This window comes from Dryobates pubescens, chromosome 30 (genome assembly GCF_014839835.1).
Source record: "Dryobates pubescens isolate bDryPub1 chromosome 30, bDryPub1.pri, whole genome shotgun sequence".
Lineage (NCBI taxonomy): Eukaryota > Metazoa > Chordata > Aves > Piciformes > Picidae > Dryobates > Dryobates pubescens.
The window spans coordinates 1599809-1612145 of NC_071641.1; positions in this window are offsets into that span (position 1 = coordinate 1599809).

Below are 12337 nucleotides of genomic sequence, written 5' to 3' on the forward strand. Positions count from 1 at the left end.
CTTTGTGGAAGGCTCAATAACAATCTTTCTGGTCTGTTAAAAAAAGAAAAAAGGAAAGAACATTACAATAAAGAATGCAGAATAAATAAAAACAAAACAGTACAAGCCGTACATCCACACATACAAAGACAACTTTCATGGTGAGCTATAAGCAATTATAATAACACAATGTGCTGCATGTTGATTTCACCAGTGAAAAGAATTTCTCCAGTTATTGAAGACTTTCCTGGCAGAATTTCAGGGGGGAAAAAAAATAAATAAAAAAATCTGACATTCTCCCAATCTGACTTCTGTGCAATGCAAGTCATGCACATTTTAAACACCGACAAATAATACTCCCTTTCTTCTGCGAACTGTTAACAGCTGTAGAAACTATTATAGCCTGCTTAAAATCATTTCTCTGTAGTCAATAATCTCCAGACACTTAGCAATACTAAAGCTATTCCTGGGGCTCAACAAGAATTGCCATGTGAGTACAAAGTTTGATTTATGTGGAAATGAAGCAACAAACATCTGATCTTTCTTTTTTTTAACTAGCCATTCATACAAACATGAGTCTCAGCTGCGTAACTAGAAAGTGATGTACCGAGTTTACAGAAATTAGACAAAGGAAGACCACCCACAGTCATCTTCAAGAAGAAAAGATTTGTCCGAGGGTGAAAGATTGCTGGTGAAGATACTCTCTACATACATTGCTGCCCTCATGTCCCCATGGTGAGGCTTTGGTTTATGAGAGTGATGTTTCATAAATCTAAGTTTTCAAGTCTTCTGAAAGACACAAAAGGGATCAGCAGCCCCGTACCATAACTTGGCAAGGCTCACCATCATAGAATCATAGAATCAGTAAGCTTGGGAAATACCTCAGAGATCATCAAGTCCAACCTGTCACCACAGACCTCATGACTAAGTCCCAGGTCCCTTTCTGCCTGGCTGCTCTCCAGCCCCTCTGACCCTAGCTTGTAGTGCTACATGGGGTTGTTGTGACCAAAGTGCACCACCCAGCACTTGAACTTGTTGAATGCCATCATGTTCATCTCTGCCCAGCTGTCCAGCCTGTCAAGGTCCCTCTGCAGAGCCTTTCTACCCTCTAACAGATCAACACCTGCTCCCAACTGCAAATTTACTGATGATGGACTCAATACCCTCATCCAGATCATCCATATTGAACAGGATGGGGCCCAGCACTGATCCCTGGGGGACACCACTGCTGACGGGCCTCCAGCTGGCTGTGGCACCATTCACCACCACTCTCTGGGCTCAGCCCTCCAGCCAGTTCCTAACCCAGCACAGAGTGCTGCTGTCCAAGCCACAGGCTGACAGCTTGGCCAGGAGTTTGCTGTGGGGCACAGTATCAAAGGCCTTGCAGAAGTCCAGGTAGACCACATCCACAGGCCTCCCCACATCCACCACCTGATCATAGAAGGAGATCAGGTTGGTGAGGCAGGACCTTCCCTTCCTGAATCCATGTTGGCTGGACCTGATCCCTTGGCCATCCTTCAGGTGCGCTGTGATTGCCCCCAAGATGATCTGCTCCATAATTTTCCCTGGCACTGAAGTCAGGCTGACAGGCCTGGAGTTTGCAGGTTCATCCATACAGCCCTTCTTGTGGATGGGCATCGCACTGGCCAGTTTCCAGTCATCAGACTCTCAGACTGATCACAGGCACAGCAGACTGCCTAATGAAATCATCCAGATGAGGTCTCTGTGTGCTAATGCTATTCTTTCACACCCCAAAGCAGAGGTGGGAGCAGAAGAAATGCTCAGTTGTGCTTCCTCTGACATGTTTTAAATGATTGGGAAGAGAGGAAAAGACACGAGTGGAGAAAGAACAAACCTTAAAATACATACAAAGTTTCAGATATGTTCTATGGATTCATGTACCTCAAGATGTGCTGAAAATACAGTTTGGATTTGTCACTCCAACAAACTGCCACTGGAGTTCCTTTGCCTTTTTATACACCTTCACCTCTCAAGAGATGAAAATGCGTTAAGTAAACGCAAAAGATTCGTGGAGGGTTTGTGAACTTTGACAAAGTGTTGCAGTTGTTGACCTGCAACACTAATAAAGTGAGGGTTAAGTTAATTTGAAGTCTTCTTGGAGAAAAGAAGCCTCCAAGGAGATATTAAGCAGCCTTCCAGTACCTGAAGTGGACCTACAAGAAAGCTGGGGAGGGACTACATACAAAGGCAGGTAGCAACAGGACAAGGGGAAATGGTTTGGGTCTAGAGCAGAGTAGATTTAGACTGGGAATTAGGAAGAAGTTCTTTACTATGAGGATGATGGAAGAGCCTCAGATTAATGCTCCAGCTTCTTCTGGATTGATTTTAAATCTTCAGTTGTTAAAATACCCGGAAAGAAGAAAGAGAAGCTAATTGTTCAGCTTACTTCCGTCAGCAAAAGCTTTTCTTCAAAGCATCACATATGCACCTTCTAATTGGAGCTCTTAGGGAAGTGTCAGCATGCACCAGCACTCTGCCATGTTGCACAGGTACACCCCCATCTTCTCCAGCAGAGAAGAAAGCATCGAGATAGTCCCAGTACTTGGCTGGGGAAAATGCTACCAGGTCATGCCTACGGCAGATACAGTATGGACAGTGCTGCTCTCCAACACACCACTGTTGTTAGTTGCACCAGCTAACCTTCGCTCTGGGGACAGCCCTGACTAAATGCACATCACCAGTGCAGCTGCCCAAGGACAGGAACTCGCTCTCACTGAAACCTGCCTTGCCCACCAGTGCTGTAACAGGTCAGTGTGAGACTGAGGACTCCAGAGGTGAAACAGTCTAAAGGCACACTTAACACACATCAGAACTCCTGTGACTCTCTGCACCTTTGGGTCAAGCTCAAGCTCCTGTGCCGAGATTGAGACCACTGTTATTTTTTGAAAAGCCACTTTGACTTTGCTCAAGACCCCACATTCCTACCCCAGGCTGCTTCCAATGCCTCTGCTTTTCTTCCTATGCACTCTCTCGCTCTCTCTACTTTTCTTATTCCTTTTGCTCTTGTGTGTCGCCTCCACGCTTTGAGCCATATTCTGTGCTGCCCTCTGAGCTAAGATCTCTCACCCTGGGGGAGGGTTCTGGATGCCCTATCTTTATAAACGTGGGATCACACTCAGATTTAGTGGGAGTAAAGCCAACCAGTAACATTGTCTCTCTCTTGCCAAGGGAACTCTGTCCTTCCTCCTGCCTCTTTCAACAATCTCATCCTGTCTTTATTTAGAATCTGTAACTTTGCTCCCTTCTTTTCCTTAGCTGTTGGCCTACATTTCATGTTTGCCAATTTTGCCATACTTGGAGCTTGTATGGGCAAAGTACAAAGTGTTAGTATTTTTCCTTCCTTTGTCTACAAAATGGTGTGATATTTAAGTGTTTTCCCACTGGAAAGATACAATCAGTTCACAAGACTAAAGCATATGGAAGGAGAACTTATGCACGCAAGGGGAAAGGAGACCCACTATTTTTCTAAATTTTAATAGGTACCTAAGAAATAATGTTGGTTTTTTCTCTTTTTCTCCAAAAACACTACCCATATACAATGCAAAAAGATAAAGTTTAGGAAAAAAAGCATAGAAAAGGCACCAAGGTCAGTAGTAGCCATCGAATCCTTTCGTCTGGGAATTTCAGCTAGGCTCTGATTCTTAATTCAGGAGAGTCACAAGGCAAGGCTGCAAATGGAGAAAAAGAAAAGCTAAATTCAAATCAACTATTTCCAGTTGATTCAATCAGGGCAGGATGGAACTAAGCAGCCTCACAAAACCCATAAAATAAGTACAAATTATTCAACTAGAAAATTCTCACAGGTATTCTCTTAACACCACCCCCATTTGCTAAACTCAGCGGCCAGTAGTTCTACTGAACATAGTAAGGAAAATTAGATTGTGGGTTCCAAGGACAGGTTATTTACAAGGGGAGGCTGTCAGTGGACCACATGGAAAATCAAAGGGCTTGGACTGCAAACTTATAGAGGGTGAAGCAATGCCTGTTTGGAGGATTTCTGCTGAGCATAACCAAGCATTCTTCCATGGAGCACTAATTACACACATGAAATGTACTAAGGGCTGCAACATCAGGAGGAAAAGTCAAACAAACTTTTGATAGAAAAAAGCAGATTTCAAGTGATTTGAACCATCACAAAAGAGAAACGAAGTCTCAAGCTGTGCCAGGGGAAGTTTAGGAGATTGGCCTTTGGAATGGGCTGCCCAGGGAGGTGGTGGAGTCACCGTCCCTGAAGGTGCTCAAAAAATGATTGGACGTGGCACTTGGAGCCATGATTGAGTTAGTCGTGAAGTGTTAGGTATTAGGTAGGACTTGATGACCTCTGAGGTCTTTTCCAACCTGATTGATTCTGTGAAACAACATTGATGTGAGAACAGAGCTTCCCAGCAATGGTTCAGGAATATCTGATCCTTGGCACTATTTCTGTAATGAGAAATCTTTCAGACAGGTTACTTCCTTACCTGTCTACATGTAGAAAAGTCACAGCTGACTAAAAAAACTCTTAATCAACCTTCTGTGCTGCTTTTCTAGTTACACATGGGCTGCTCAAAACTGAATAGTATGTGGTAGCATCATCCTAACACATCTAACCATCCACCCAGGCATTCACACTGTCTTTCATAGTGGGGAAGGACTATGAATATGAACACATGGGGCAAACAATACCATTAACACTTCCCGTTTTGGCTGGTATTGCTGTGTTAGTGCAGTCCACAGGCAGGTGCTGTCATTTCTGACAAGCCTGTTGGGTAACAGCGACAAGAATCAGTCAGATGCTGCCCACACACAGGCCATGTCCCGCATGGCATTCTGACCTCCTCCAGGGAAGTCTCATTTTAAAATTCTGCAGAAGATGCTACAAATATCAGCATGCAATGTATGGCAGAGAAAAGGAAGGGAAGACAAAAACAATAGAGAAATACCCTCCCAGGGCAGCAGTGGGTTTGCCAGAGCACATGTTGTGCTTGGGCTGAGAAATGGGCTGGATCTTTGTAACAGAGAAATGCTTGGCCCTTCAAATGAAGCAATGTACAAAGACACCTATGCTCTTCTTGTGCAGTTCCCTGACCCTGCCATTGCCAGATCAGTGCTGTCATAAAGATGACTTTAAAGCAGCCTCAGTGTTTGCCAAGAATAAACCACAAGTGCCTTTACCCTCGCGAGATCAGATTCACACTGTGTGCAACTCCTTTTTCCCCAGGAAAAAGCTCCGTGCCAATGCATAAGAAGACACACGTCATAGACCTTTGCCATTGCCATGACAGCCTACTGTCTGTTCTCCCCTTGGACAAGAAAATGCTAAGGGACCTGCTTACTCCTGCTTCCTGTCTTCTTCACACCACTTGAGGTGTAAAGCTGATGGAGATAACCGGTTACAATTGCTAGGCAGGAAATATCGAAGGCTCTCAACTAGCAGAAGAGCCTTTGCACACCTAGTCATGACATCTTCTGCTCCCATGCAAGAGGTTATCAGACCCACAGCAGAGCTTTACATTTTAAGCTGTAATTGGGCTACCCACTAGAGCCTGAGATAAATGTGTGCACTCCCTCTGCCTGCCCCGCTGCAAGCAAGCTCTCCACTGCTGGGGAGGGATAGACTGGATAGGTGACAATAGTTCCAGCTACACCAACATGTTTGGGAGAGCTCTTCAGCTGCACACTTGGAGCTTGGGTTCAGTATGCAATGAGATAATTCTAGTATTGTCTCTTTAACAAAAAGTAAAAGGTCTCTGAAAAGATCTTTTTTGCATTTGGAAATTATATTAAGACCAGTGCAGAAACGGGTAGCAAAAAAGTGACTCATGAACACCAACAAAGTGATTCACCAGCCCCTCTCTAGGAGTGACATCATCACACCACATCTCCATGAGAATGGCAGAAAAGAAAGACTGTTTCACAGGACAGGGAATTGCTGTATTCTCCAAAAGAAAAGTATTCTATCTGCAGTTCTGGGACAAGAAGAGAAAAATTCTCAGCGCTCTGGGCAGGGAGTTGAGTGCCCCGCACGGTGACTATCAGAGGCTTGCAAACACTACTGAAGGATACCAGAACATTCCCAGTTTGGTCTGGGGTAAGTTGCAAGCCCTAGGTATGCTGTGAATTTACACCACAGTGCCACCATACTCATCTCTTTCTGATCCATCACTCCTCGCTCCATCCCTTAAGCCACAAACAGTTAAAATCCTTTCTTGCTCCCTGCTTAGCAGCCATATAGTCAGCATGCTCTTACATTCTGACACTCAGTTCCATACTCTCTGACCCACAGGACTGCTTCCACATCCCCAGACAGGCTCTCAGTCTTGCCAAGGATCTATACACCATCAGCAGTATGCCTGCTCACCTCTTTGTTCCACCTTACACTGTTACCCGAGTGCTCCAGCTCTTTTCAGGTCAAAAGGCACAGAACTGCTGTTATTTCCAGCCTAGGGAACACCAAAGCTCTTCCCCGACCCTGTACTACACTGATTTGCATCTTGTAGCTAATATTAAGGAGAAGCTGGATACACATATGAGGGAGTTTTAAGTTTCAGCATGTATGCCACATGTTGTCTTCAAGGGTAACTTACTGGACAATAGGTTTTCTCAGTTCTTAGAACAGTACCTTGTGTTGGACATGGCCATGCTGCTCTCTGCAGTTATTCTGGGCAGTACCAGCTTGTCAGCACCTCAAAGCCATGCCTCATAATTAATGATCTGCTCTTTGCAGAGCAGGCAGCAGTAGGCTTGCAGCTACATGACTACTGAACTGACAATGACAAGCTGACAGTGCCCAAAAAGGACTTTCTAGTAACCTACTCCTTATTGCACACATCTTGCCCTGTGTGCCAAGAGGCCAGAGTACTAGCCCTCCATTTGACCTGATAGCCATGCTTCTCCCTCACCTACAACTCCCCTCTCAAAATACCAACACTTAAAGCACTTAACATCAGCAGCCCCAAACATCTGAAAGACAATAAACCCAGTGCTTCTCTCGTCCCCAGCCTGCCGCCCAGCTCTGCCAGAGATGAGGGACACTCTGAATCCAGGGAACTGCCAGAGAACAGAGTAGTGAATTTTTTAATCCCTCAATTTCTCCAAAACTCTTTCAACTATGCAGATGTGCTGGCACAGAGCACCCCAGAGGCTACTGTCAAACCAAGGCTTTAGAGGCAATCACAGAGCAGCAGGCATGTCCAAGCAGCACTGGAAAAGTCATCTGCAAGGAAGAACAAAGTCCCATGCAATGTAACATAAAAGCAAGTTGTAAGTAGTTACTCTGCTATCACTCCTAAACCTTCATGGACTTGTCTTTTAATGCAACTCATATCCTCCATTCTAGCAACCTCAGTTCTCTGGAGACTGGTACTCTAGACATGTAGATAGTGCTTTAAGCAGCTCTGGGATTTCTGATGTATCCAAGCACACGTGGTGCCAGCTAGAGTGATGCTGGACACCTCATGCAATCCACCTGCTTCATCAGGTTCACCTAGAAAAACAAGCCAGCCACCTACCAGCCTCCCAGCTCAGCCCTCAGTCACACCCCAACAGCAGAGAGGAAAGCTGCTGTCTGTTCCAGCAGTGCTCACAGGCTTTGGCACAGTGACTGACAGTGCCTGTCCAAGAGATCTGCATCCAAATGGGCAAACAGTCCAGAGGAGACACACAAAAATGCAGAATCTGGTTGTGTGAGTTTTCTGTCTGGTAGGGCACAAGAGAGACCATACTAAAACAATATCAACAATAATTCTATATATTAGACAAGATCATAGGGGAACACAGCAACAAATGCTGGCTTTTGGCCAAACACACATTGAAAAAACACCCCAAAGCTGGACCTGATTTTCCATTGGTAACACTTACTTACCATCCATGTAACCCCCAAAAAATTTACAGTTACTCTTCATATATTTAAATAAGAAGAAAATCTAATTTTCTTCTTAGGGGCTTAGGGGAAAAGATAGTGCTTTTGGAGTAAACAAGCAAAAGTAACCTGTTGGCAAGCATTTAGAGAGCATTTTGCTTTGGAGAACAAATTCTCTCAAGCTATTTCTATCATCCACATAAGCAGCAACTGTTATACTCATTTCTCTTAAAATTATCATTCTTTAATATGACCTGCACTACACTGTGTCCACCCAGAGAGCCTCCCTGTTGTGCATATGCAGCACTCTATTGAAGTCATGGAGGCATACCCCAGACAGAGCAGACTGGAATAGATCATAGGTACCCGTTTTATATCAAATACCCAGAAAAGTGAAGAGTTCCATTTTTCTGTGCACTATAAAACCTCATGTACCACAGGAACAGAAGCTCCAAGGCCACACAGGACTTTCACTTTGTGTGTGCATGTTCCAATGATGTCAGCTGGAAGCAAGCTTCTGATTCTCGGCCAGCACAAATTTTGCCAGGAAGTATTTCCAAGTATACCCCACCAGCTCCGGGCTCACACTTTTGTCCCAATCAAACCTGATGTCTCTCCACACCATCCACATTCATACTGTCACTTTTACAGGACAGAAGCAAAATAAAAAACAGCTCACAAAAGTAAAATTTACTTTGTCAAATTCTGAAGCCTCTTTGAAAGGTGAAAGCACTCTTAAATCATGGCCTCAGGAGAAACATTCCCGGCTCTCAGGAGTTTGATCGCCTTTCTAGGCACAAGGACAGCTGATAACTTGTGGTGAGATTACTACAGGTTAAGAATTTAACAACATGACAATGTCTTAAGCCAACAGGTATCATTTCACCATAGGGTGTGAGAGCAGAGTTCCTGAAGTTCAGCTGGCTCCTGAAGCACAGCTGAGGAGTGACAGTACGTTAAGCTACAGCAACGTGATTGCTTCTAATTGTCTCTTTTATATTCTAAGAGCTAAACTATCTTTGTTCCAAGGCATGAGTCAAAAGAGCAGGAAAAAAGGTTATTTTCAACTTGCTCAGCTTTCCACAGTTTTCAGATTCTGAACACAGATTAAACCTCTTTTATCAGTTTGATTACATCACAGCATCTTTATATCAAAACAGTCAACTTCTTGTTATTAAACCCTTTTAAAAGAATTCTACTTATACATCACCCCCCGAAGTAAAATAGCTCAGACTCACATATAAAGATTGAGATGAGATAATGGAAATAGAAGATAATCAACTGGGTTTGTACACAAAATAAGCATCTGTAATTACAAATCAGGCATGCACTGACTCTGCCTTGAGTTTATGTTACACACTGGCCCCTTGGATCCCAGGACTTAGAGTAACCTTTGCTCCCTCTGTCACGGGTCAAGTACAGCTCAGCCAAACCAGGAGATTTGTGCCAAACAGTTTGTATTTCCAACAATTAAATATTGAATTCTCCTTTTATAAGTCACTGAGGAGTCACACTTGCACAATTATTTGCATACACAGCCACTTTATTTCAGCCTCAAATACAAAAAGCTATTAACAGCTGCCCAGATTCTGCTCTCATTTGCCCTAGTGCAAAATCACGTCATTTCCACCAGGATCGGTGGAGCTGGAGGTCCATACCACACACAGGAGAGCAGAGCTTTTTCACTGAGCAAATTCCCATTGCCAGTGGGTTGCTGTGCCCATGGCACAGGTGGCCTGAAGGTTTCCCTTCTGCTACCTGCACTGCCTCCTATGCTCACTGTCCTTCTAACCCCTCTGCAGCCCCATCATATCGCTCCTGGGTAATTGTCTTAACGGGACTTTGTTTCACAGACAGACCAGAGCAGGTTACCTATGCCTCCTAATTTACCAGATTTACATGAAGCACACCAGCTGAGTAACACTGAGCAAAGCACAAAACAGTTTCTACAGTGTATTTACACACAATAAAACAAACCAGTCAAGGAAACAAACTGTACATAATGTGCCATTATTAACTGAAACCAGAAGAAACTCTCTTCAGTACTTGCAGTGCTTATAAATGCATGCTTATATCCTAAGTAACCTAGAGCTTCCAGCAATTGCTTAGTCCTCATAGCTTTGAGCCAAGCTTTCTCAACACTGTTTACTCCCTGGGGCTCACCGGAGGTAACAGATAAGTGGTCTCCAGCTCTGTTTCTTCAGAGCCCTCTGTAGGCTGATTTTGCTCATTCTCCTGGCCAGACAGATCACCTGTTTCAACTTCTCCTGGGCTCCTCTAATGTTTTTATGTCACAGCCACTGTCACACTCCTAGGCATAGTACCATTCCCAGTGCAACAACTGGGCAGTAAGGGACAGGCAGCTAGGTGCCAGAGGACACCAGGAACTGTGGCACTAGGAAGCAAGCATTCTGCTGTCAGTCAGGAGGCAATTACAAGTGCAAAAGAACATACAGCACCAGTCTGAGAGAACAGAAGTCTTAATCCCACTGTCCTTGTATGCTCACAACAGCTGGGTGAGGAGTTACCGGTCTGCTTTTCTACAGAAGTTTGCAACCATTGCTTTGTGCTTTTATTTCTTTCTGGTAATGTAATAAAGCAATTTCAAGTTACAAAAACTGTGATGGTGAAGTATGTCCAGAGGTTCAGCCCTTAGTGCTAAAACACAGAGAAGTCTGGCCAAACAGGCTCTTCTTCCTTCTGGCAGGCAGTCTGATGGGATTCACACACCACCCCGTGCAGCACCATCCCTCAGGATTATGTGTCCTTCTGCAGAACAGCTTCCTCACATTTTGTGTGACCACATCAACAGCCCAAGATGCAAACTCCCCCAATTCCCCTTGCATACAGGGAAAAGTAATTTCACAGAATCAACCAGGTTGGAAGAGAACTCCAATTGTCACAAGTACAGAAGATAGAGGGAATCACCCCAGACTGATCACTGATCCATGTCAAAAAACACCGCTACTTTCAAGGGCCCTCTTCTTGCCACACTTCCACTGAATAATTTGAAGGGAAAAACTGGACATGTCACAGCACAGTATTTCTGATGCTACATTCATGTGCCTTTTTCTCCCTAGTAGAATCCATAAAAGCAGAAGTTTGTCACATTCTTCAAGTAGGAGATGCTGAGAACTGGGTTTCGACTTAACCCGGAAAACAAGGCAAGGGGCAGCTCCCCTATGCGCAAACCCCCAGTGACTCAGCTGAAGGGTGTGCAGATGAGGCCAGAGCCAAGAGGAGAATGGGATAATCCTATTCCAGCTGCATGCAGCCAGATTTGTACAGAGAATCTGGTCACTGTTTTGGGAGTATCAGAATCTCCATAAAGCAGCAGTATGACTCTATGCATTCATGGGTTTAATTATTAGGCCAAGCTAGGGTAAAAGCACATCAAACAGCTTTTCAGTGCTTGGAAAGGACAAGTGTAAGGCTGCCTGGGCAATCTTGCCTGCACCTTCTTGTATAAGCAATGAGTGGCTGGACAATATAACATACTATTTCCCTATGGCGGAGTTTAATTTCACCTTCAGATCCTTCTGTGCCACCTACAATAGCCATATGCTGACACAGCACATATATGGTTTGCACAGAACAAGGAATAGCACTGCATTTAGCATTCAGTTTTGACACTGTACACATACAAGCAAAGAGAGATGCAGATAACCTTGAAAAATCAGGTACACGTGACAAGGGGTTTTTAATACTCTCCCAAGTATTTCTCACCATTACTGGAGTCCCTCCTGAAGTGCCCCTAGGAGCATCAGTACATGTCCAAAATGTCACACAAATGAGGCCCTTGTTCCTGCACGCCAGGAAGAAACTGGCCCAGCACTCTGTAATAAGGATACAGGTTTTAGCTTTAAGTCAAAAGTCACAAGGAAGACATCAGAAGAGATCAAGGGCATCCCCAGAGACTGCTACATGAGAAAAAGTGCACAAAGTTTCTCAGCTGTTTTGTGGACTGTAGAATTCCATTGGCATCCTCTTATGGCATGATAAATCTCTGTATCAAAAATACAAATGCAGTTGCAACCCTGCTATGAGTTGCATGTGAACAACTCTTGTAAGCAATGTCAACTTCTATGTGCAGGGCCTTGCCTATACAGGGCTCTCTGCAGGGTAAGGACTATAAACTATGTACATAAGTGCTGGCAAAGTGTGTTTACATAATATGTAAATAGATAAAGAAAAGTACATTCACACCAACTACTGAGGAAAGAAAACAAACCATTTTTCTATCATTAAAAGTACTGAATCACTTACCATCTGGTTTGGGAGGCAAAAAAGATGCAGTCCAATTCAGCTACAAAGAAAATCCAGTCTAAAAAAAGTAATCACATGCTGTATCTCCCTAAGTTCAACTTCCAAACAATTTAACATGGAGAACTGTATTCCTGGGGGGTGGGGGGAATCCAAAAACAAAATCAAACCAAAACAGCAAGGAGGATGTGTGGCTTTTTAGGCCCTGATCCTTCAAGCTCTAAATTCTAAGCA